This window comes from Aphelocoma coerulescens, chromosome 2, assembly GCF_041296385.1.
Source record: "Aphelocoma coerulescens isolate FSJ_1873_10779 chromosome 2, UR_Acoe_1.0, whole genome shotgun sequence".
NCBI classification, from domain to species: domain Eukaryota; kingdom Metazoa; phylum Chordata; class Aves; order Passeriformes; family Corvidae; genus Aphelocoma; species Aphelocoma coerulescens.
Window position 1 is genome coordinate 160710811 of NC_091015.1, and position 27034 is coordinate 160737844.

Below are 27034 nucleotides of genomic sequence, written 5' to 3' on the forward strand. Positions count from 1 at the left end.
AAAAGAAGCAGCACAGTGGCAGTGGAGGAGGAGACCTGACAGGGAGCCATAAGTGGTCCGTTAAAGTTGGTAATTGTGCAGAAAGTTGCATCTGTGGTTTACTCACTTGGAAGAGAGACATCTCACACGAAATGAGCTGAAGGAGTTGTAGGCAGCGAGAGCAGCCACACTCAGCAGAGCATGACAGGACCGTGGGACCTCCCTTGCTCAGCCACAGCCTGCACAGGGCCCACAAAAAGAGCCAAACTGGCAAACACAAACCACTAAATTCAAGGCATGAGCCAGAACCTGGCTTATTTTTACACCTTTGCAGCACTGAGAGAGCTTCAGCAGGATAGAGGAGCTGATTTTTTGCCGGAACAAAGAGCTCAAAATATGGTTCTCATTTTGAAACTCGAGCTCAGGGGCCCCAAAAGGGAAAATTAATTCTTGCAGTTCACAAGGATGGTGCTGTGAACCAAGCAGCACTGCCTGGTCTCTCAGTCAGGATGTCTGCCCTGCTTCTGCTCGCGTGCTGACCGCAGAGTTATCACTTCAGGATTTCCGTGATGCTGAGAGCAGCACAGCCACCACTGTGCCAGTGCATCCTGGCTGGAAACAGCCAAACAGCGTCTTGCTAACAAATGCTGCTGCCACGGCCCTGCATCAGCTGCAATTAGAAAACTGCTGCTAAGCTCAGGGACCTCATTTGCAGGTATCTGGGTGACCTCACTGGCACGACTTTGGTGCTTATTTCATCACTGAGCAGAAAAATAATGTCTTTAAGTAATTGCATGGTTTGGTAATAGGTAAATAAGATCTTTGCCTCAAAAAAAAAAAAAAAGAAAATAAACCCAGCACTGCTTTTATCAGCCAGATCTCAGCACCAATACCATGGGAAGTTTTGTCATGCTTGGACTTAATCTGCCTTTTAGAGATGATGTATAAGAAATTACCATAATGATTAAGAGGCAAACACAGAGCAAATGGAGTCCCTATCACACAATCTGCAAGCAAACATTAAGCTTTATAATGTATGACTGTACACAGTAATGAATAAGTACATCTCTCAGAGGCTTTTGTTCCTTGCAGCCATATTCTGAGGGGTTTGGTGCAGCCCCAAATATTAAATACCCTTCAGTCGGCCCTCAGGAACCATGAGGCTTTGAATTCTATGAATAGGCCTTCTGGTCTCAGCACTGGGAATCACACCTGAGTGCTTATCCTGGTAATAGGAAAGTTAGAAAAAAAAACTAAAACATGAAGGGAGAGATTCCCACATTGCTACTCAACCTGAAAAGGAGGCGTTTTGGTGAAACACCATTGAGATGACCATGACAACATCATTAATCTTATCAACACAGCAATAATGCACAAGACTAAGACCTGCAGCATCAAAGTGAAACCCATTTATCTGGAACTGAGCAGACTATACTTTTGCCTGGAAAAAGATATTACATCCCAATTGAAGGTTCTCCTGATTTTCCAAAAGGGGACATGTTAGGCACATACTTCAGCAGGGGTGAGGGGACCCCAGGGGCCCCAGCCACTTCGTGCTGCACCAGCATCCCCTGCACTACTCACGACAAACAATCACAGAGTGGTTTGGGGAGGAAGGAACCTTAAAGATCACCCAGTTCCAGCCCCCCTGCTGTGAGCAGGGACACTTTCCACTAGACCAGGTTGTTCTAAGCCTCATCCAGCCTGGACTTGAACACACACCAAGGCACAAAAAGGCCCCTCTGGCAGCCCACCACACACACAAATGGTTCCCTTTTGGGAGGAAAAGAGGTAAATGCAGGAGCTACACAGGTTGGAGAGACGAAGATTTTAACCAGGATTTTGGATGGATGATTACTACAGACCATTAAGCCATTCTCCTCTGGCTGGATTTATTGTTGACTCAACAAAGAAACACGCAGGGGGCTGGGTACCTGCCAGGGCTGTGCAAAGCAGCTGAGTCAAATTTATTTAAAAATGGAAAAGCTACTGTAAAATCAGAAGGAAGCCACAGACACTTATTTTTTCTTGCACCTGCAAAACCAAAGCTAACTTGCCTGATTTCTAATGGGAAAACTGCAAGAAGCAGAAGCCAGAAGCTTTCAAGAAACACATGCCCTCCTTGCTACCATGAATACTGTCAGTGGATGTTTAAAAATCCCATCTCCATCATACACTTCATTTCCCTAAGTTGAGCACTTCTCCTAGCAACCTGCAGTTCCTTTTCTAGGGGGTATGACTGACAAAGCAATAAGAAGGGGAAAAAAAGCAAACCTGACGAATGCCCACCTCCCCAGGGCAGGCAGCTCCAAGCAGGTGGACACTGCAGGAATCACTTGTGTCTCAGGAGTGGTGAGGGATGGATGATCTGGATCTGCAGAGCTTAGGTTAGTCAAATGACTTTTGCAGGCTTTGTGCCAGAATGAAGCAGAATAAAACAGAGTTAATCCTCTGAAAGAATGCCCCATACAGCAGGGGAACAGCCAGATGCTTCCTGTGCATGATATTTCAGGGTAGCATAAGACACAGATCAGGACAGAGGTTCAGCAAGGTCATCAGCAGCATCAGAGGGGAAAAAAGGTTAAAAATATTGGAATACAACAAAGCAAAAGCAGAACTACAGGGTAAGTGCTTTGTGCTGGGAAGTTGTGACTCCCTGAGGTCTGGCACTGAGAAAGGGCAGTCAGAGCACTGGAGACCCACCCTGAAGCAAAGCTGTGCGTGGGCGGATGGTAATTTGGGGGTTTATGCAAAGTCAAATTTTCATAAATGGTTCAGCAGAAACCTTGCAAATAAGGAAAGCATCACTGCAAAGCAGACTTAGCATTCCCCAACCTGAAATGCAACTTTGGATTTAAAAACTTCTAGAGTTAAAAATAAATAAACAAATAGATAAATAAATAGATCAAAATAATCAACCTGCTAAAATGGCATACAATAGAGGTTTCTTTGTTTGTTTGATTTTCTGGAAGCATCTGAAAGTCTGAGGACCATCCATAAAAGTCATGTTAGACCTCTAAAGAACTACCCACGACTTAGTTTTGTTTCTTTTTAACACAGATCCTCAAGTATCCAAAATTAGGTAATTAAAAAAATACTGCCTCTAGCAGACATCTGGGATTCCTGTGGTCAGATTTTCCAGCTATATCATGTGCTATTTAGCAACATCTTTCCTTGTCTTCAAGTATTTTGGTGTCTCAGGGGATTTTAGATCACATCATAACTAAGGCTATAGCTGCCCAGCTAGTCACAAATAATCAGAATATTATGAGCTGAGCACACAGAGAGACAGAGAGTGGAGTGTTGAGAACCAGAGGTGTGATGCAGAATTACAATACAAAATCTTCTGAAAATGAATCATGTTTTCACATCCCTCAGCTGCATTTGCAAAGCAGTGCTCCTTGTACTTCTCTATGAGTGACCAACATTTTTGGCTTTATTCTTTTACACATTCAGCTGTTAACAAAGAACAGAAATGCTGCTTCTCTATTAAACAAATTTCACTTCTGCATCCCCTCATCCCTTCTTGAGAAAAGCCAACAAAAGCACATTTTTGCAATGACAGTGAACATGTGTAAGAGCAATGGGCTATCAAATTAAAGACAAATGTGTTATAATATCAACACTGACTTGCATGCACAGCAGAGCTATCCTGCTGCAAAAAGAGCTAATGAATCCTCTGCTACAAATCATCAGAAAAGTGCATCTGAGCAGTGTGAATGAAGGGAAATTGCCACCAAAATTGCAACTGTTCAGATGGCAATACAGGAGAAATTCCATCCTCAGGTATCACCAGCAGTTAGTGCTTCAAAAGACCACCAGAAAGTCATGAAAGGCTCTTTAGGGTAGGAAAAGCCCTGAGCACAAGAGGCAGCATCTGGTGTATCAGAAATCCTGCTCTCCTGGTTTACTCAAAACTGTAGCACTGTGGAAAGTTTCAGGGTCAACTAGACTTTGACAAAGCATCACTGCTCCACTGGAACTTGAATGCTGCTATTCTTTGAGAAAAAAAAACCCCTAACATTGGCCCTGTGCGGAGGGCTCACAGCATCCTTTCAATCAGGGAACAAGGCAAAGTATTAAATACTTGAGGAAGATGTTTCCTGATGTGGAAAACATTTTGCAAAAGGGTTTACTCGCTGCACTGTGGGCACTTGGGATCAGGTCAGTCTGGACCTCCTATCCATGACAATGTGCAGGGGGTGTAGGCAGCAAGAAGGCACCAACCAGTTTTCAGCTGAGCTATGGATCTTAGCACGATTGATTATTTGGGTTTTGACTCTGTTTTATGTGTTAAGGTTTTATGGAAAAGAGCCTGGGTCCTGGGTTCTTCAGGACACAGTCAGTCAGAGCAGTGAATTTTTTTTCCTTCCTACAGAAAGAGAAGCAAACCCTGTTCATTTTGGACCATAAGGAAGCTTCTCCATCTCTTCTACATTCATCTAAAAGGGACAACACCAGTGTGCTGGATATTTTTATAAAGATAACATACACAAACATACATATACATACATATATACATTTTTTGTTGGTTTGGGGTTTTTTTAATGACATAAAAGAAGCAAGGCAGCACAGTTCTCACTGACTTTCATTAAGGTGCAGACAACTCAGTGCTGTTTGGCCTCTGAAAGTCCCCCATCAGGTTACTTGATGGACACTACTTTGGTGCTTCAGTTCTCCACAGAAGAAGATAACCAGACCCAGCATTAGCTCCCTTGGTTAGACAGCCCAGCCTCTGCCCTCTGGTTCTTGCATCCCCAGCTAAGAGGTTAATAGGATCTCACTCACAGTCGTGCTGGGGCAGGACCCATCTGATCTCACGTCACACCTCAGTGCCTGAGCAAGTCATCAAGTCATCTTTAAATGTCAGCAGGGAGAAGTCCCACCTCCAGAGCCTATTTTTTCAATGCCTCCTCTAAATGAAACAAATCACATATTAAAGTATCTATTTCTCACTGTGACCCATGAAAGGACAGATTACCAGCTCTGACAGCAGCACATGCTTGCAGATACTTGCACTCTGACAAATGCACCCCACAATGATCTCCTGCACTCTAAGGAAGTTTTAGCACAGGAAAACTCTCCTTGTTCCAGAAGGAACGTGAACTACTGCTTTCACCTTGTACCATGCCTGTCCTCCATGCACTCACTGCCTTTCATTTCATAAGGAGAGGAGTTTTCTCCTGATAGAGAGAAACTGGAGTATTCTTAAAAGAAAATGAAGACCCCTCAGGGACTCCTTTCTGCAAGGTTTTTACATTATTGATTCTGCCAGTGGCTCTGTCAGCCAGCAGCAAGGAGAGGGGGCAGATGGAGTGGCAGTCTTGTCCATGAGAGCCACACAGGTACCAGCCCTGGAATGAGATGGAGAAACCAAGCCCTACCCTCAGCGACGGAAGGCAGGGCTTGTCACCAAACATGAGCATGGTTTTCCTTCACATCTTAGTCATCTCACATGTTTTTGTTCTCCATTGTGCTTCCTAAGGAAATAAGTCCCAGAAGCCAGGTGTTTTTCCTAGGTGTTTGTTTTCTTGGCTCCTCTGACCACTGGCTCCAGTTGACAGCTTTCTCTTGTCCCTTTTGGTCCTCACCGCCAACCCAGGACACCCAGGAGGACAGTGCTCTGAGCCACCTTGCCTGAAACGCCACAGAAATGAAGAATAAAGACATGTCTGGGGACAAAATGTACTGAAGCTGCAATGTTCAGGAAGCCCTGGAAACCTAAAACCACCTGCCCTGGCATGGGTGAAATTGCCACACTCCAACCCTTCCCTGTACTGGGACCAGAGGAGACAGAGTAAAAGTGACAGGCTTCATCCTGCCAGAGAAGGAAAGAGGAGTTCTGTGGTGGCTCCCTCCACTCTCCATCACTGCATATCATGGCCAGTAGGTGAATAACATCTCTGAGTTGTCACCAGAGTCACTGCAGTCTGTATGGCACCTCAGGTTATGGAGCTGCCTGGGCAGCAGAAGTTCCTCCTGCCACCAAGGTTTTCTGGTTAGAAGGCTGACACCTTTGCAGCCACTTTGGGCCCGGCAGCTCTCCAAACTCCCATCCCATGGGGCACTGCTGTGCACCTGGGCCAATTCACTCCTGCACCAATGCACCCTTCTGTGCTCAAGGTCATTGTGGCTGGATCTCACCTCTGCTTTCATGGCAGGCAGGCAGTAGCATCCAGCTTGGATACCCTCTCCAACAATGTCCCACACCTTTGCTGTGCTGATGGCAAATCCTGCTGAGGGACATCTACTCTCAACACCTTGCCAGTCACGTACTATCATTTGTAACCATGTCTGCTACCTACCAAGAGCTATTAATCACAGAACGGCTTGGGGTGGAAGGGACCTTAGAGATCTTGTTCCAACTCCCTGCCATGGGCAGGGACACCTTCCACTAGTCCCGGTTACTCAGAACCCCATCCAACCTGGCCTTGAACTCTTCCAGGGATGTGACATGCACAGCTTCTCTGGGCATCCTGTTCCAGTGTCTCACCACCCTCACAGTAAATGAGCCACTCATTCTTCTCATCCAGTATAATAAAGGCTAGAAGGTTGCAGCTTGCAAAACCTAAACCATTTAGTTAAAATTCCATCTAAACCTGCCTCTGTTTTTCTTTCCTGTACAGTAGAAGGCAGGACAAGGGCTCCATTTCTCTTACTGCAGACTGGGACATCACAGTGTAGACCTTGCTGATTTTTATTATTCCCATATGCAGCAAAGTTCCCCTTCCCATTGTTACCCTCTGACACATGTCACTGCAGGGGTAAAAAGGAAGGAGAAGAAGGTAATGACACAAAACACAAGGGGTTTAACCTGAAGTTTATTCCTCTTTGGCTGTCTGAGGCTGTTTGAAGCACAAATCCAGTTCTGCTGCTTAAAATAGGAATTACCCAAGCGTCTCACATCTTGCTGAGACACCACCGTCTTGGTCATCACGTGCCAGTGTGCAGGGCACACCACTTGTCCCTGCTTACAGCAAGAGCCTGATTCCTGCAATTTATTCCTGTCTCTGCTGTAGATTGCACAGCTTTGGGGAAATTGCAATAAAAACTGGAAAACTTGACAATTTTAAACTGATGCTTACATTCTCAACAGCCTCTTCCTGTACAGATTGTTTAAGCTCCAATACTGAAACTGAGATTTCAAACTTGTGCTTGTCAGTCATTGTCAGTCTCATTCACACACTCATTAGCAGCACTAAATTGGAGGAGAATCTGCTATGAAACTTAGTCATCTGGTACCATGAAAAAGTGCTGGCATGGCTGTTTGATGCTGTGATAGAGGCTGGTACTCCAAACCAGGAGAGAGCAGAGCTTTTCAAGTTCTGCTCATTATTGCTCTGCAACAACACAGGAAACAGTAAGGGCTTTAATCTCTAAATAATTTTTCATTCAGGGATTAGGAACAATCTAGAGAATACAGAAGTTGTTTTGTTTTGTTTTCTCCATTAAATGCTTCATTAAAGTACTGCTCATTTAATAACAAGCTTGGGGAGAAAAAAAAAGGAAATAAGTGATATGTTTTTATGCAAAACCAAAACTCTGACACCTCTTTGCTCTTGTTGTGCTACAAACAGCTTGTTTGAGTTGCAGAAGACTTGGCTTTGCATAAGAATGCTTCACAGAACAAGTGGGAAAAAATATTCTAAAACACAAGGGAAAAATTAAGAGGGAAAACACAAGATAAGCTGGCCAGATGAGCAGTTAAAGACTCCAACATCTTGATCTTGGCACATCAAATGGAATGCATCTACTTACATGCAGCCTGTGCCGTCCTCCTAAAAATACACTGCCTCCTTGGTGCACAGATATTTGATTTCAGATCAAAGTATTCTCCGAGTTTTTTGGTGCTTTTTTTTTGTTGTTTTGTTTTTTTCTTTCAGCCAGTTCCAGTGACTTCCTCCAGTAACCCTGACTGCTCCAAACACCCCCTGATACACTGGATACAGGGCAGCACTTCAGATACAAGTTTCGGGGCTGTACATCACCATGACTGATCGGACGTCAGCAAAAACACTGTGTAATGAAAATTTCAGGAAGAGAGAAGATTAATTTTGGTGTGATACCACAAATCAGTCTTCATTTTAGAGTAATTAAGTCCAGCAGCTACAAGCCTGGCAACACAAACAGGGCTGCTGCAGGTACCCTACACAATGCAAGCTACAAGCTTTGTAACTAACACAGATTTGGGGTGGGACTCTTCTGCCCAGTAATCCCCACTAGCGAGAGTATTACTGCAACTGGCTGCCCAGAGCAGTGGTGGATGCTCCACACCTGGAAATATTCAAGGTCAGCATAGACAGGGCTCTAAGCAACCTGATCTAGAGGGAGATGTCCCTGCACTTTGCAGGGGGGTGTGACTAGATGACTTCTAAAGGTCCTTTCCAACACAAATCATTCAGTGGTTCTATGATTCTTCTTCCCTGCCAGCCTATCCACAAGGTCAGAGGCAGAGTGTGATGCTTGTAGGTCAGAGGAGCAGCAAGTACAGGAAACACCTAGTGAAGTCACACTGCCCATCCACACAAAATGCAGTGAAATCCTGGCCATGGCAAATCTGGTAAAAGCTGCAGGCAGAGGAAGGAACTCAATAGCCTGATTTGCTGTGGCTGGTTATTTTAAGCATAGTGGAAAATGCATTGATGATCCTGGTTTAATAATTAAGAGCATCAAACTAAAACTTCAGGCCAAATTATGTTCTCATTTTAGTTCATTTAGATTTATGAAAATGAATTGAATTACTCAGGATCTTCATCGATGTAATAAACCCAGTTATTTTGGCACTGCAGTCCATGGGTACTCATTACAGAAGCTAAACCACAGCCCTGCTCCAGATGGCTTGTCTCTACAACATAGCATACATCCAGGGCACTCCAAAAACTAATCACCTACTGATCATATCCCTTCAATTAAAAATTACTCAATATTTCCAAGTGCTGGCATCCATTTTAGAAATAACAGAAAATTACAAATGCTTGGCCAGTAATATGCAGCTTTTCCTCCACTGCAGAAATGCCATCTAAGCAACATTAACCAGTTCAGCAAGGCAGTAGATTTTATATCTGGTATGTGGTGTATTCAAAAGTTTCTCCATCTTTACATCTGCTGTGGCAACAGACTCAGTGGAACCAGCCCAGAGCAGAGACAAACAGGGAAAAATGTATCTTACCCTATAGTGGGGATACAGATGGAGAGAATTTTTAGAGCAATTTGATTCAATCAAATGGTACAAGCTCCAAAGAGAAGTCCAGTATCACTGTCCTTCAATTAAGAGGACCCAGTTTGAGGCAGAGGCCAGATCGAAGGAGGGGAAAGCTTTGCTGAGCAGTGTGGGATTAACCAGGAGAACTCATTCCCCCAGCAAATCCCACATTTGCTTACATGGCACATACTGGGTGAATATAAAAAAGTAGAGAGTTGTGGACATGAAATGATGATGACAATTATTTTGTGAAAAACAGAAAAATGCATAAATCCTACTACAGAGTTTTCTGGGTAACTCATACAAACTTTAGACAAAAAGCCAACTGGGATTTTATTCCAATGCAAACTCCTCAGAGCATAGCTCTCCAGCTGTATCAGATTGAACCAATGAAGCCTCATCTCCAGGAATACAGTCATTAGCTCTTCCAGTCTCTGCCCATAGACAGGCAGAGCTTACATCAGCCATGGCTAACAACTTGGGGTGACTAGCAATAAAACTAAATACACCTTTGAGGAAGTAGCAGACTTTCTTACTCATTGTAAGGAAAATTAAGAGTATTTTCCAGACAATGACTGTGCATGTCAAATTTGGTTCAATATATTTAATGTCATAACCATGCCTTCAGGTTGGAAAGGAAAAAGTGGATCAGCTCCACAGCAGGAGCAGATGCTTGCATGGGAAAACTGAACCAGTGTGAGCAAAATCTTCCTATACTGAGCCTTTCTGACAAGTGTCCCAGAGTTCAGTGTCTTTTTATTGTGCTGGGTGAATTATGGGATGTGGGTATCCTACAGTCCATAAAGACAGGACCCTCCACAGTCATCTAATTACTGTAGTTTAAAGCTTGAAGCATCTCAAATTGACATGGCAAAGAGATTGTTATTGGAAAATCAGAGCTGATAACAGAATTCAAGTACAAAATTCTAAAAGGGAATAGGTGGGCCATTGCATGAGGCCATCCATCTGGCTCCCATTTTATGGCTGCATTTAATGTGTTCAAACACTGTGCAAATGTGTCACTACACCAAAACTGTGCTTTGCAGCAATGACAAACATGATATGGTCATTTGAGAATATGCATGTGTATATAATAGTGCACCAGTTTCCTTTAGAGCAGCCCCATGAAAAGGTGTTTTCAACTTTCCTTTAAATCCCCATATAAACACAGCCTTAGAAATGAGCACATAGACAACTAAAATATGAACAAAGAATATTAATTTGGGGCTGTAAAGGAGTAGGCATGATGATTTAGAGGCAGCCTCTTCTTTCCCACCTGGAAACCGTACATTTGCTTTTGGTACCTGTCTCAGTGAACACCAACTGAACTGTGCTAATAAAAATCAATTTTCTTCTCAGCAGCTAATGCCATAGCCTTTACTCCAGAAAGCCCAGTACTTTCAGGTAACAGCTTCACACTGTTCTAGGTTGCAGACCTCTCCTAACAGATGCCACTCATGACCAGAGACTCAATGTACTAACTTATTTTTGCTTCACTGCTAGCAGCCAGAGTCACTGCAGGTCATTAAAGAGATTTGTCTGGCTGAACAGCTTCCAGAATTGCAATGAAGTAGTTATTTAACATCCTCAGATGAAAGGTGCTATGCAAATACTGAGCACTGTGTTGTACCAAAGAGGGTCCTCTGATTACCTCCTATTAGTCCAAAAGAGGTAAATGGGTTCTAGCCTGAGGTTTTGCAGTATCATTTCCCTGCAAAACAAGCTGTGGTCGACTTAGCTTGACAAATTTAAACAGTTAACCCACAGGAACTCAGGTCTCCTCTTCATATTTGCAGGTCAGCTGCCTTGAGACAATGTCTGAAGTACAAACAGGCTTTCAGAGCCAGATTCTGATTTCATTCAGTATGGTGTAAATCAGGAATAATCCCTTTAGAGATTAGTAGGAGTGAGATCAGATTCAGGCTCTTGGAATTAAAAAGTACAAACCATGTGCTTGTGGGTTTATCCTAATTCTGCTAAGTACAAAGCAGTTCTCCTTCATATCCTTCTCCCATTCTGTCTAAAGTACTCTGAGCTGAAAGAGAAGGAAACTGCTACTCCTAACACCCAACAGAAGATGTTTGGCATTGCAAAATACTTTTGCCTACAAAGTTCTTAAATAAGTCTTGTGCTTTAGAAAGAAAAAATCCAACCCAAAAAAACCCTTCACAAACCAACACCAAAAAAAAGAGAAAATAGGCCACCTTCAAATTACACAAGCAGAGTAAATACATGTTTAAAGATCCCCCTTACCCCCAAACTATGAAATGAACTATAGTAACCATTTTTTACAAGAAATCAACACATTTAACCACTCCATTTTACAGCATCTGTCTCTGGTTCTGGGCATATATCAAAGGAAAGAAAAAGCAGAGCCTCTGATGGATGCCTGCAACATCCTCAGGAAGCACCTCAACGGAAATTGCATCATTGTTACAAATTAATGCAATGTAATCTTAAAGTTACTTGTGTCCTTTGCCTGCCACTGTGTCCTTTGATAGGTCAAGCACTGAAAAAAATAAGCATGCCAGTCAGCACCTTTTTTATTTTTAGGTAAGCTCAGAAACCAAGTCACCTTAATGAAAGGTGCATCTCTGTTCAACTAAACCAAAAGGATTTAACTTTTTCCATCAGAATACCTGTGGGTGCATTCCTGCTAACACACTGGTTTGAACATGCACCTAGAAAATCCCGCTGAAAGAGGCCAAGTGACAAATCTCCATGCTATTTAGATCAAGATACAAATCCCACAAGTGATGGGGAGCTATGAAGTTACCCACTGAGAAGGATAGTATGAGCTTGCATAAACACCACTCCATTTGGTGTGCAGTGGTGTCTGATTTGGGGCAGTAGGGGACTGTTTTGGGTGGTTTTCATACTGGCATGGTGGGGAGGAGACTGGGAGTCCAAGGGAAGATGGGAGGAGACACAGCCAGGACAGCTGACCCCAACTGACTCAAGGGATATTCCAGACCATGTGACATCATGCTCAGTACATAAAGTGAGGGGAAGAAGGAGGAATGGGGGACATTTGGGGTGATGACATTTGTCTTCTCAAGTCACTGTTATGTGTGATGGAGCCCTGTGCTGCTGGAGGCGGCTGAACAGCTGCCTGCCCATGGGAAGCAGGAAGTTATTTCCTCATTTTGTTTGTGTGCATGGCTTTTGCTTTCCCTATTAAACTGTCTTTATATCAACCCATGAGTTTTCCAGTTTTTACCCTTCTGATTCTCCCCATGATCCAGCTGGTGGGGGAGTGAGCAAGTGGTGGTTGGTTGCTGGCTGGGGTTAAACCACAACAAGTGGTTGAGTCCCTCTGCCATGATGTTTGCATCACTTACACCTCCTAAAATAGCAGACTGGGCACACTGAAGGACATCTTTAATGCAACATGCCAGTGCTGTGGCTTTGCTCAGCACCTCCTGAAAAAAAATCCAAACCAATTTTAACTCACCCAAGACAATCTCTGCGTGCCTACTGCATGCCTTAAAGATCACTCATCAGGTTTGAAATCTTTCACCATGTACTGCTGGCAAGGATCCCTTGTTCTGTGGCCTTTGAGGAAGAATATCTTGTTAACATCTCACTTCCCAACAATTTTGAACAGGAAGTTGAAATTCAATAGGATCTATAAGTGGACTGGCAATGGCCACCACCTATGAAAGAATTTCCTTGCGGAAGAGAAGTGTAAGAAAGAAAATTTTATTTTTATTCACATTTGCTGGACTCTTAGAGAGTGATGACTGATGGCTCTAAGGAAAGGGCTCTGCTATACAGATGGAAGAGTCCTGCTGGCTTTGGGTAAGGGAACTACAACTGACAAGCCTGTTCATACAAATGCCACATGTTTTACAGATTATGAGAAGCCGCAAGCTTTGTAAACCTCAGTAAGCAGATGTCAGCTTCAGCCATCAGTTCAAATACATGTGGTGAGCAATATTCCCATGTTCACTCAGAGGGAAGCACGCTGCCCTCACTGACTTCTGAAATATTTTGGTCTTGCCTTCAATAGTCTCCAGGTAATGAGCAGATCAAGCCCTAATGAGCTCACTAGATACGACAAGTCTGTACTCAAGGTTACTGTGCATGACCCTATTCTCTCTTGAAGAAAGGGCAAACTGTTATGCAGCATCTGTTTCTGACAGAAGAGAGTATCCTAAACAAAACACAGGACTTGATCTGAGATGCAGAAACACCCTCATTTCCTTGGAAGTCAATATTGTTGGTGCCAGGTAAAACAATGCGGCCACTTACCTGCCCAGGAGTAGCCATCAGCTCACAAGAGAGTACAGCAGCTGGAGGGGGAGATCTGAAAGATTGATTCTGACAGCCATAAATGCAAGAGGTTTTTAATATTCAGAAAAGTGTCAGTGCCCTAATAACAGAATTTCCAGCTCCAAGGACTACAGTTGTCAAATGAAGCCTGATCAGATACAAAAGTAACAAAGGCAAATTTGGATGGGTTCCCTTGGTAGAGATGGGATTGAAAGAGATACTTTTCAAAACAAGCGAATCTCTCCCAGTTTTACCCTTAATTTAACCCTTGGGCACCGGTGGCAGTGTGCCACATCTCACTGTTTAAGTGAGGAGAGGAGGGTGCCAGCAGCACAGCAGGATGCACCAGTCCCAATGGCACCAAGTTTCACCCTGCGGAAGATCTGCCTTGTAAAGCCAGCTGGTCTCTTCCCAGAGTGGGAAGGGTTACATGCCACCCTGCTAATTCCACCCCTCAGGGTGTGCCCCTCAGCCAAGCAAGCCTGGAACTCCTAGAGGAAGTGCATCAAATTGTCTTGGGGTCTTGTTCCAGCTCATTTGTTCCACGAGAAGGTCCTCACTGAAGATACACCCTGATATCTTCTGCATATCAGAGCCACTAAATTCCCAAGCAAGGCAGTAAAGGTGTAAAAATTGTACTGGCAGAAAACAGCCAGACTTATAATATTATTTTATAAATTCAGAGACGTGTCAAAAGTGTGGCTAGTGGCTCTAAGAACAGCCTCAGGGGAGAGTTACACGTTGATGAAGAGCCATTTTCCAAAATGGAGCTGTGCCTGGTGGATTCATTTCATAAATTACAGAGAACCTCTAAGTTTGCATGGGGTAAGATAAATCAGGGAAAAGACATTTTGAGCAACACTTCCTTAAAAATTCACACACACAAAAGAAGAAAAGTTGGGTGTGTGAGTGTCTGACATCTTGCCTGAGGAGGATCAAAGAACTGCTTCCTGCTGCACTAAGATATAACTCCTGGTCTGTCTTGTCCCCACAAGACAACTGTCCTCTTTCCAAAGTAATAACTTGAAAATGGGGCAAATTTGTTAGGATTGTTTCTCAGTTAGTGTGACAACAGTCACCACAGACATGACTTGGGTATTTTAAGCCAAAGGGACAAATGGCTACTATCTCTGGAGTGTGGGAAGCTTTTCTCCAAGGAACAGCAGAGACAGTGGCTACACTGAGCACTTCTGCCTTAATCTGGTAGAATTTTTAGCTTTATATAGCTGGTGAAGGGGCTGGAATACAAGTCTTGTGAGGAGCAGCTGAGGGAGATGGGGGCATTTAACCTGGAGAAAAGGAGGCTAAGGGGAGACCTTCTCTCTCTGCAACTACCTGAAAGGAAGTTGTAGCTAGGTGGAAGTTGGTCTCTTCTCTCAAGTAACAAGTGACAGGATGAGAGGAAATGGCCTCAGGTTGCATCAGGGGAAGTTTAGATTGAATATTAGGACTTATTTTTCATTAAATGGGTTGTAAAGCATTGGAACTGGCTGCACAGGGGAGCAGTGGAGTCACCATCCCTGCAATTGTTAAAAATGCGTGGATGTGGCATTTGAGGACATGGTTTAATGGTAAACGTGGTGGTAGGTTGATGGTTGGACGTGATGATCATAGAGATCTTTTCCAACTTTGATGATTCTATGATAGAATCTTCATCCAGGCCTTTTACAGGCAAAGGAAGAGTGTGTGTCCTCCTTCTAAGACAGCAGAAGCAAAGCTCAGCAAATGAGCCCCTCTCCTAAAGCAGCTGAAGGTCAGGTGGCAACAGAGGAAGAAACAAGCAGCCTCTTCTGGTGCTCTGTGAAACAGACATCCCCCTCCAAAGGAGCTGGATTAGTAATTCTAACATATTGATTTTTTACCATACAGACCTCCATCTTTTTCCTCTATTAAAAACATTCCAAAATGAATTTCAATTACATAGCAACATCCTCTGCCAATACTTAACTCAGTATCAACAGGAGACTTTTGCCTTGTGGAGAAGCAGCTTATCCTAAACTCCTTTGTTTCATTGCTGCTAGCAAAATGTTTTAGCCACTTCTGCAATTACTGTATCACCTTTTATTTTTCAGTAACCTTGTATTTTTCAACAGCCAGCATCCATCTCCTGCTCCTTTGCTCTTTGGCCTCACAACCAGTTGCTTGAGGTAATTTCTGCTTAAAGAATTGGGTGTTTTACACAGCTGAGTTACAGAGCTTTTCAAGAAACACAAATCAGGGTCTTACCTGGGCATTAACACCCAACTTTTGTCAGTGTAATTAACTGTCTGAATTGTGAGCACTACATCAAATTGTTCCTGACAAATCTGGTGGCCTTCTAAAATGGGCTTATACAAGGGTCTTACAACACTACTGGATGAGGGAAGAGCCCTTGGCATCACCTACCTGAACTTGCTCACAGCATCTGACACACTGTCCCACACAACATCCTTGTCTTTGAACCGGAGAGACATGGATTTTACAGCGGGATGAAGGACAGCTGTGCTCCAGCATCCCCATAGTTCTATCACAAAGTTGTGAAGCTGCTGCTATTTCACACATCCTGACACCACAACACAGGCTTTTTCTCTACAGCTCCAGGTCTGAACCAGTTTTTACTTTTGCATATCTATTTTTGCATACTTTTTAACAGAAAATCTGCTGTGACAGCCACAGTGAGTCAATGACACTTTATTTTCCTCTGTAAGGTCTTAGGATCCAGGCAAGCAAAAGCAGTGCATGAACAGCCACATGGATAAAGCACCAAATTGCACAATCCTTGTAGCACTACGGTGATGACCTCATTGTAGTAAACAAAACAAGTATAGATGATTTATATTGCATCAGCTGTGTTTTTACACATCTCTGATGACTGCACCACTCAATGGAGTGGCAGAGAGTGAATCCCTTCTCTAAAGCTCTTTTCTCCACATGGTAGATTTCCTTTTACTTTCGTAGTTCAAAAATCAAACTGTTGGTCAGAAGGGCAACATTTACATCTTTACTGGAGTCTCCAACCCCTTTATAGGCTGAACTAAACCTCCAGAAAACTGAAATACCGTTCTTCGCAGCTGGAAAGTCTGGAGCAGAGAGATCAGAAGGGGCAGGCCTTGTCTCTCCAAGCTCACTCCAAGTTCTCAGCCACAAGTGTGTCCTCCCAACACCACACGCCTGTCCTCAGATGCAAAGTGTCCCCAGCTCTCCTGCTGTCTTGGTTCACTCTGATCCTGGCACACAGAGAACAAAGAATGGGAAAGGAAGGGGGTTGGTGGGAGCTGCAGGAAGAGGCCGTTCTCTTCAAGCAAGGAGAATTTGAGGAAAAAGGACTGATGAGAAGAAGAACATGCAAAAGAGGGACTGTGCTGGTTTTGGCTGGGATAGTTTATTTTCTTCACAGTAGCTGGTATGAGGCATAGATTTGTGCTGGGAAGTGTTGATAACATAGGGATGTTTTCATTATTGCTGAGCAGAGCTTACACAGAGCCAAGGCCTTTTCTGCTCCTCACCCTACCCTACCAGCAAGGAGGCTGGGGGTACACAAGGAACTGAAAGAGGACACAGCCAGGACAGCTGACCCCCAACTGACCCAAGGTCATATCACACAGCATCGTGATCAGCATACAATGGTGGGAGCAGAAGAAGAAAGGGAAGCACGTTCAGAGTGATGGAATTTATCTTCCCAAGTTACCATCATGTGGGATGGAGCCCTGCTTTCCTGGGGATGGCTGAACACCTGTCTGCCCATGGGAAGTGTGGAATAAATTCCTTAGTTTGCTTTGCTGGCATGTGCAGCTTGTGCTTTACATATTAATTGTCTCAACCCATGAGGTTTTTTTACTATTACACTTCCAGGTCTCTCCCACTGTAGGGAATGTGAGAGAGTGGCTATGTGGGGCTTAGCTGCTGTCGGGGGAGCTTAAACCACAACAGGGAAAAAACCTGAGAGCAGGACTGAAGGACATTTCAGTGTCTACTCAGGAAGGAGAGAAATGGAGATGAAACTAGAAAAAACTCTCCTGAAGCTCTGAAGATGTTCTCAGTATCTCACACGCACTTTGTATTTCCATGGGCACCTCACATCACCACACTGCAGACATCAAAATAACCTTGGTGGAGATGACGTCTTTTGCCTGTAGAAGAGATCTTGAAGCAAAGCCATATCCTCTGACCCCACAGCTGTGTCCCCTGCCCAGATTTTCTCCATGAATCCACTGCAGAGTCTCCACTTACATCAGTAAGCCACACCATAGGCATTTTTGGCAGCCCAAGGGAAAGGAGCTGCCCTTTACCAAATTTATAAAGCATCCCCACACTAACCTCCCAAATTGTTTTCCTCCTCTTAGCACCAGAAAAGACAACTTTGGTTTCTGTATTTTGTAAGAGCCAGTTTACATTTCAATATTGCCTTCCTAAGCAAGAGATGTGTTTGCAAGGGTCTTTTTAACACCTAATGTTTTACGAAGAGAATGCAGTTTTCCCTTTCATTTCTGTGTTGCCATCACAGCACAACCTCCAGAGCACGAGAGATAACCTCACCATAACATCACAACAGCAACACAATACAAGAAAGAGAAATATAACAAAGTGTCCAAAGGAGAGCTATGAAGACAGTGAAGGGCCTTGAGGGGAAGGTGTATGAGGAGCAGCTGAGGTCACTTGCTCTGTTCAGCCTGGAGGAGACTGAGGGGAGACCTCACTGCAGTTACAGCTTCCTCATGAGGAGAAGAGGAGGGGCAGGCACTGACCTCTTCTCTCTGGTGACCATGACAGGATCTGAGGGAATGGCCTGAAGCTGAGGCAGAGGAGGTTTAGGTTGGATATCAGGAAAAGGTTCTTCAGCCAGGGGGTGGTTGGGCACTGAACAGGCTCCTCAGGGAAATGGTCACAGCATGACAGAGTTCAAGAAGCACTGGGACAATGCTCGCAGGCACAGGGTGGGATCCTTGGGATGTCCTGCACAGGGTCAGTCCAATGATCCTTGTGCATCCCTTCCAACAAAGGATATTCTATCATTCCATGATAACTTGCACAGTTCCAATGGCTGTGGCATTCTCAGCAGCTGTACATGCCTCTATGTCCCGCCTGCAAATTTAGTATCTACCTGCTTGTGATCCCACCAGTGCCACTGCTTGGTCCCTGGAGATATTAGGTAGACCTCAGTATTAGAGTGTGAAGTTTGAAGCTGAACATTTGTTAACAGGATAGAGGGCAAGCAGTAGTTCATTTTCACTTCATAAGGTTGAATTTTTAGGCTACAATTAAGCCAGCTGCTTGAGAAGAGCAGCAGGTCTGTTTGTAACAGTCAGAGTGAAGCCACAGGAGATCTGATCATAAAGTCATTGCTTCTCAAAGGCAGATTTTAACTGAAGGGGAAAAGCAGAGGATATGGGAGCTGAAAAGAGAAGAGATCAAGAAGGAAGAGTTCTAATTCTTCTAATAAGCACTAGACTGAGAAGCAGGAGAGATCCCTTTTTTTACTTGAAGAGAAAAACAGGGTAAATCTTCCAAAGAATAATAACTTTACTACAAAAACAGTTTCAAAGAGAAAAGAAACAAAACCCCAAATTCAGGTATAATATCAGGATTGCCGTTGGCTGACAAACTGCAACAATGCAGGTCACATCAAATTCAGAGGAATCATTCTGACATCTCTGAAGGCAAACTTGATTCTTTCAAAATGAGTAATTTTGACTACCTGAGAGTTTGAAATGAACATAGAATAAAGTAAATCTAAAAGCAACAATGCATCACTTTATCAAAGCCGTAATTATTTTGACCTGCCTTTGCTCAACTAAAGATTGCTTTGATTCAATGTAAATGTGTATTTTTCTCAGTATTGTCACAAAAAAAAAAAAAATCAAAGTCAGATCATCTGCACAAACTGATTTAAGTCAAGTTCTAGTAAGAGAAAGCATTAGATGCAAAAAGCAATAGCATTTATAGCTGAAGTCTTGCACTAATGCAGGCTGCAAGCTCTGTAAAAGGCATCACCATATCCCATCAGGCTAAAAGAATTTAAGGTACAGTCATGGGTGTCCTTATCACACCCTGGCAGCTTTGAATGCACTCTAGAGCATCAGAAAAGAGACAAAAACTGTCAGGTCAGCTCTGAATCAAGTTGCAGGTAGCCCTACACAATGTTCTTTGCACATGAGTTTGTAGAAGTCTCAGGGTGAAGTAACACAGGTCTCTGCTTCAAGACTAATCCCAAAACACTGTCTGTAGGACTCAAACTACTATGTTTCAACCCAAATATTCAGGTGACATCTTCCAATCTGATCTGTGGTTTTGCATGCTAGGATGCAAGAAGATATCTTAAATTTTTTTTAAAAAGAATCCAAATCTGGTCACATGTACTGTACTTTGAATTTGAGCTGGGAGTGGGAATCTGATTCCTCCCTAAAAAAAACTAGAGGTGATGCCTTATGCTTCCCTGGCAGGGTCATATTAACTGAGCTGGCAGATTTGATAGAATTAGATTTCTTTTTCAAGCTGGTACAGCACTGTGATGTGTCAGCACACAAAGTATTTTAGATAAGTGAGATTAAGTCATTGATGGAAGATCCAGCCTCTAGAAATAATATAGTGTCCTTTAAAAGGAACAACCTTTGTTTTGCACTGGTTTACCAAAGCTCTAAAAATAAAAAAAAAATCTAAAACTCCACTGATCCTGGGAAAATGTCAGTAGCAATTATTTAGTCCAGAGACATTTTAAAATTGCATCAGACTTAATACCTCAGTGTTACTGTGCCAGTTCTTACTCTGCAGAACAGTCCTCCAAAGGGGTGGAGAAGGAGTGATCCCCTGCAGGAGTTTTGGGGACACCAAGAGTATGTGTGGTCACCTCCATGCTAGCAGCAGCCCTGTGTCAGGCACCAGCAAGGTGGGAAATGTTGTGCTTGGACCCTGTGGGCTCTAACCAGTCACCCATTCCTCCTTGTCCTCCACTCAAATCCTTTGGGATTGAAAGCTACAGAGTTCTGTAACCTGCACTACAGGGTGCTTCAGCCTGCACTGAAAATGTACTGGGACAAAAGACTTCCAAAGAGATGGAAAAGTCACTACAAAAACAAACAAAAAAAATCTCTGTTGAGATGATGTCTTCAGAGCAAGAAAGCTACACTTCAAACATTAGTCACCAGGTGCAGGTTTCAACCACTTAAGTTGTGTCTCTTTTGCACTCCAGGATACCTTGCAATTGCCTGGCAGAAATAGCTGTGGGATTGGCCCAGAAAAACAGATGTGGCTTGATGACGTTAACAGGTTTCCTGAAATAGTACAACTCCTCTCTGCTCAAAGGTTTTGTCATGTTGTACAGAGGGCACAAAACTTCCTCCCCCCAAGGAAGGATGTGCACATCGGTCCAGATGAAGCAACTTAATCACAGGCAGTTCCAAGTGCAGCAAAGCCAGGAAAGAATTGCCTTCCACCCTCCTCTCCCCCAGAATTGCATTTTAACAATTACTAGTCTTTACAGTTGATGACATTCCTAATCTTAACTCATGCTTCAGAGCAAGCTTCCACCAATACTGTGGGGAGTTTCTCCTACAAAAAGAGCTTCCTGTCTGTCAAGACCCCCATTTTCCACATTCCACAGCTATTTCACAACTTGAGGGGGTTGTGCAGCCTTAGCTTAAAAGAGCTTTTGAAAGTCTTATAGGACATTTTACACAAAGTGACTTGAGCTTGCTACTTGCAGACCAGAGCATGGGACACTTGGCACCAGTGGGAAGAGGAAGCTGGGGTAAGAGTGGGAAAGGTGACCAAAAGGGTGACAGCAGTTCCTGTGTGGCTGTTGTTAATTAGTGCCAGGTCAGCCCAGAGCCCTTATCAGGGCAAGAGAGGTCACAAGAAGTGACAACTGTGAACAACTAACAGACATACACCCTAAATAGAGACCACTTATGTTGATAAGGTTATCTATTTCATAAGATAGATGTTTGTACCCAGACAACACACATAGCTCACATAGGGTCCATTCAGTTGCCAAACACATTTTAGGTGCCACTGAAGATACCCTGGATATCAAACCCACCCTCCTGAAGTCTCAAATACAACACCAGGTGTCAGACAGTCACATCTTTCTGTACTGGCTCCAGAAGGCAAAGACAGATCGTCCAGGGCAGTTCAAACAGCACTAAAAGACTGTGGTTGAGAAGCCAAGTTCCCTGAAGCCTGGTAGGAGATTCCCAGCTCCTGGAGCAGATACTTGTTAGGTGATGAATCAGTCCTCCAACACCAAGCTAACCCAGAGAGGGTTGCAGACATGCTCTGGATGGGCTGCAAAGGCAATTGTCCATCCCACCCGTGGCACCAGGCACACCATTCCTGCCAGGACTGGATAGCAGATAGGAGCTGTCACATTCCTAGGCCAGCCATGGCCTCCACTGGTCTGTTGGCTGCTGCCACAGGCACTATGGCAAAAAGAGCAATACAAACATTTACAACAGCATGCTGCCTGCAAGGCTCCACCTCTTGCACAGGAAATGTCTATATGGGTCAAGGAGCTTTCTCGGTTGTAACCAATTCCTCTGAATTGTGAGTTGACAGGTAAGTCCAGAGTTTACTTTCAGATTACATACCTCTGAGTTGGATTTTGGGTTTATCAGTTTAGGCAGCACACCATGAACATAACAGATAGGCTTTGATGCAGTCAGGCAAGACTGTGGCAGAGAGGGGAAAAGTATGTCTGTCATACTTCACTTTAAATCCTGGAATTCACTCCCATGCTTTAATGGCCTACATCAGTAATCTCAGATCAGTTCAAAATGCATCTGCCTCTCTTCTCCTTGCAAGCTTGATTGAACACAGGCTGTTTAGCAAATATTTTATAGTAAATAAAAATATTTTATGGTAATATTTATATAAAAATATAAAAATTATTAGTGCAAAGCTAACTGGGCTTGCACTGAAAGGTTCCACCAGAGTATCTTGGAAGAGGGGCTGGTTATTAAAATTAATTCTTCCACTTAAGAAGTACTTGTAGGCAAAAACTTTATCCCCCACTTCATCAGTTCATCTATCTGCTGCTTCAGATGAGACACCAATAGTCCTATGCTGCCTTCTGCAAAGTACAGAGGATACAGAAGATATAGAAAATTAATTAATTCTGGTATGAAAAAGAAAAAAAGTTAAAGAAACTCCACATGTGGCATGTGACTGTGTTGAAACAAGACAAAAAATGCATCCTTTTCGGAGTTCCCTCAGCTAGAGCCATGAAAAGCTCCACCAGGTGGTGGGATTAACAGCACTTGAAATATGCTGTGGAGCTGAGTTTGCTCTTTCTCCTTTGTTTTTTAAAAGCATGTTTCTGCTTCACTACACTTTTGAAAATAGGTGTAAAAGATGTTCCAAATAAAAATTTATTTCTACTATCATTTAATGGCAGCATTTGCAATGCACTTGACATAAAAGATGTTTTTATAACCTAGAAGATGGAACTGCCATCTGCATGACCTTAACTTCCTCTCAAGTTGCTCCCAGTTCTACACAAACAAAAAAAGAAAATTGATAAGTACATACCAAGTATTATATAAAATTATGTTTAATTTGAAAAGTGACCTCCTTCATTTGAGAGGGCATCACCATTATAATCAAGTTTGGAAGAAAAATTACAAAGGTTTCAAGTTAATTTCTGGTTGGGATGAGTGACAAATTCATACAAACAGGGCAACTCGATGTCTTGCCTGCAGAATCAGATTGTGCACCAAGTGAGTGTGCCAAAAGAATAAGTCATGCAATATCGTTCTTCTTTCACACTTTCAGAGACAATGATTTTACACCCTACTAAGCAGAAAGGTAAAATAAATGTGTATTAGCAGAACTGTACTTTAAAAACTTAGTGGTAACTTTAAAGCTGGTTTGGCAAAACCATAGACTGGGACTTTGTTGTGGTACAGGATTTAAACCTCCTGACACTGAAACGTTACCCTACAGCAGCACCAAAACAGAGTAAATTAAGTGAGAAACTGGCAGAGGAACAGAACACCAAGTACACCACAGACCTATACTGGAGGTTTGTTGTTTTGAGGATAATCAAGAAAACACATACAATTAACTAATAAACACATCCACTCCTTTTAGCCACACACAATCATTCCCTCCTTTACCCCCAGCCACTGTCTGCACATGTGTTCAAGCAGATTAAAAACCATCAGGTTCCCAGCTAAGCCCAGAAAGGACCTTAAGCACAGCCATGCCCTGCAGATAACCATCCCGCCTCTGCTGAAAGCAGGAAAGGGAGCCCAGGGCCAGCCACAACTTCTTCTAACACGAGAGCAGCTCTGTGGAGGCATTGTGAACAGTGGGCAGAGCACCACCAGCTCTGGATAGGGATGGAAGAATTGGGGAGGGGTGAACACACTGGCTTGTGGAAGGTGCTGGCCGGTGCAGGATGCTGTGCTTATAACAAGCCAAGTATTTCCAGGCAGAGGCTTCACACAGAGACACCCCTCCCGCTGAAGCTGTGTAAATAATATACAGGAGAGTTGTGCTGCTAATTGAGTACCTTCCAAAATGCCAAGAGGCAGGAAGACTCCAGTTAAAGGCAACTCTTCATTTCAACTTGTGTCACTGAAGAGAACCAAAGTAAATGAACTCCTGAGGACAAGATCAAAGTAGAATAAGAGACTTTTTTTATATCCTTGAATCTCCTGTCCCTTTTGTACACTGAAATTTAATTTCCTTTTCAAAGGGAGCCTTTGGAGCTTATGAAAATTGACCCAAAAGATTACAAGGGCTTTGTCACCCTTCCAATCTCTCTGAAAGATCCATAATTAGGGAGGTTTTTCCTTCAACATATGTGCCCAGCAGACAAATATATAATTCAGACTTACAATTACGTGAATGAGTTATTTCAATGTACTGGATGCATACAAGCCCAACCGTTGTAAAGAGCTGAAAAATCTTATGTGCCTCAAATAAGTAAATATATACATCAAGGCATTTTTTTTGCTGTCTTGTTTTCGTTTGTGCCAGGACTCCACACAATCACACGAAGGACCTGGGATGTACGTTTGCTACTGACATAAATATACCAAGTACAATAAAACAAACTGCTGACCTCGAAGGTTAGTTATGATTCATTTGAAATTAATTCTGCAAGGAGGAATGTGCGAGCGGACACCGAGGATAGCTAGTCTGCTTTTTGCCCTCTAACGGAGTAACACTGGCTTTACTCTTTCGCCACATAGCCTACCCAGGGAGAAAGAAATAAAATAAAACAATCGGCGGGTCTCCGCCGGGCTGGTCCCTCCCGCTGCTCCCACCCGGCGGCGGCTCTGGGCAGGACCGGTCCTCCGTGGGGCAGCCAGAGGGGGGTTCCCGGCGCTGTCGCCCCCCGAGCATCGCCCGAAGGTACCCCTTGCTCCGGAGCCCACCCCGGCACCCGCCGTCTCCCCTCTGCCTCCCTCCAGCGGGGAAATCCCGGCTGGATAGGGCGCAGCCTCCTCGCTCCGGAGTGCCGGGGCACCGAACCGGAGGATGCTGCGAGCTCCGCCAGCGCCGGGGCCACCCCTGCTTCCAAATAACAGAAATAATTTTTTAAAAACCCCAACAACTCAACAGCCGAACGAGGAGTCAGGAGGCTGGGAGGCTCCCACCGCGCCTTCTGCGGCGGCGGGGAGCGGAGGATTCGCAGGTAAGCGGGGAGGAAGGAGGGCGGCAGGGAGAGAGCGATGGGGGTCCCGTGGTACTCACGGCACCGGGGGCGGCCCAGCCCCATGGCCGGGGCGACGGACGGACGGACGGATGGTCGCTGCTGTGGCTGCCGCCGCGCTGTCTGTGTGTCCGTCTGTCTGCCGGCGCTGCCCACCGAGCCGCTCCGGGCGCCCCGTCCCTCCCCTCACTCCCTCCCCGGCGCTTCCTGCCCGCTCATATAGCGCGCCCTCGGCCACGTGGACGGCGCGGGGCCCCGCCGGCTCCTCCTGGGGGCCGGGCCGGGAGGGGCGGACCCCCGCCAACCTCTCCATCCCCTCCTTCTATCACCCCCCATCAGCCCCCTCCATCACCCCCCCATCATTCGCATCTCATCCCCCCATCACTCCCCCCATCTCACTCCCCATCTCATCCCCCATCTCACCCCCCATTCCCCTCCCATCAGCCTCCCCAGGCCACCGAGCGGGGCTGCGCAGCGGAGAGGTGCGATGCGAACCCGGACTCACCGCTGAGCGCCGCCGGGGTGAAATCCAGCTCTCGTCGGGTCCTCCCTAGAGAGTCACCTCCCAGGAATGTCTGTGTTCCCCACAAGCCCCAAGCTGCCGTGTCTGAAATTGGGCTGCGTGGATCCCAAAGGTGGTCGCAGCAGGGAAAGTGGAAAGAAATTCTGCGCTTCTCAGGGCAGAAAGTGAAAGTGGCATCGCTAATAAAAATAGCGCACAGTCGATATTCACAGAGTCAGATCTGTTTAGGTTGGAAGGGACCTTAAATATCACGTAATTCCAACTCCCCTGCCATGGACAGGGACACTTTCCTCTAGACCAGGTTGCTCAGAGTCCCGTCCAACCTGGGCTTGAACACTTCCAGGAATGGTGTATCCACAACTTCTCTGAGCAGCTTGTTCCAGTGTCTCACCACCCTCCCAGGAAAGGATGTCTTCCAAATACCTAATTTAACCTACCCTTTTTTGTTTTAAAGCCATTCCCCCTTGTTCTATCACGACATCCCCTTAGAAAAAAAAAAAAAAACAAAAACCTTTCCAGCTTTCTTGCAGCCCCTGTAGGTACTGAAAGGTGCTATAAGGTCCCCCCAGTGACTTCTCTGGGCTGAGCAATCCCCGATCAGCCTGTTTTTACAGGAGAGATACTTCAGCCCTCTTCTTTCTGTCCAGCATCAGACATTTTTAAAGTGACTATAAAAAGCTGTAGAATTAAAAAGAATGCAGCATCATTAAAGAATCCCCCAGACAGATACATTCAAGTGATAAAGCGTCTGCTAAAACTATTTGACAACATAATGCTGTTTTTTTTAGTGTCAGTGTGTAAAGACTGGAGCCATGAGATGTGTAAAGACTGGGGCCATGACTGGAAGTGGGGGGGCTACAGCACCTCCAAAGAAGCAAATGATCTCTGATCTTCTCTCCTCCACCCTTCCGTAGGCAGGCAAACATGTACAGTGAACATGCACAGCACATGTCAGAGGGGAGAATGCATTCCTGAGGGCTGAAAAACATGTTCCTTAACACTGGACAGCCGGTGCATAACTCCCTTCGTGAGGCAGATAAGTTTACAGGTGATTAATCTAGTTACCAAAACTGCCCACGTTGTTGGTTTATTAAATCCAGCACGAGGTACTTCCACTGGAGACTGTACTGTGCTATGTAGGAGCTGTAATTCATCAATCACCACTGAGCTTGTTTCCATAGAGTTCTATTAGTAAAAGCTTGAGTGTGAATTTGGACCAGTGTGTCACATCGTGTACCACACTGTGCAGACATTTGCATGCGCTGAGAGCACCTGGGACAGCCTGAGCTTTCTGCTTGGGGAGCACAAGCCCATACAAGCCCTTCAAGGGACTCACCCCATCACTAAATCCTCCCTCTGGATACTGAAGAGCAGCATAGTGTTATATCCTTCATAAACAAGGTTCGGAAGGGATTTAATC

At 44.5% G+C, this 27034-nt stretch overlaps 1 protein-coding gene across 3 annotated transcripts in view; it reads right to left on the reverse strand.

Annotated features, from left to right (window-relative positions):
* The window catches only part of ST3GAL1 (ST3 beta-galactoside alpha-2,3-sialyltransferase 1), a 78445-nt gene extending 53177 nt beyond the window's left edge, over positions 1-25268 (reverse strand). Inside the window, exons 1-2 of one of the 3 annotated variants that reach the window (XM_069005520.1) lie at positions 25133-25268; positions 23943-24034 (exon numbers count right to left, since the gene is read on the reverse strand). The gene's annotated coding sequence lies outside the window, so the exon portion shown is untranslated. Of the gene's footprint in view, positions 1-23942; positions 24035-24497; positions 24585-25132 lie in introns of those variants that run through there. The other 2 variants (XM_069005519.1, XM_069005518.1) reach the window with 2 other exon arrangements.
* Positions 25269-27034: the final 1766 nt, after the last annotated feature.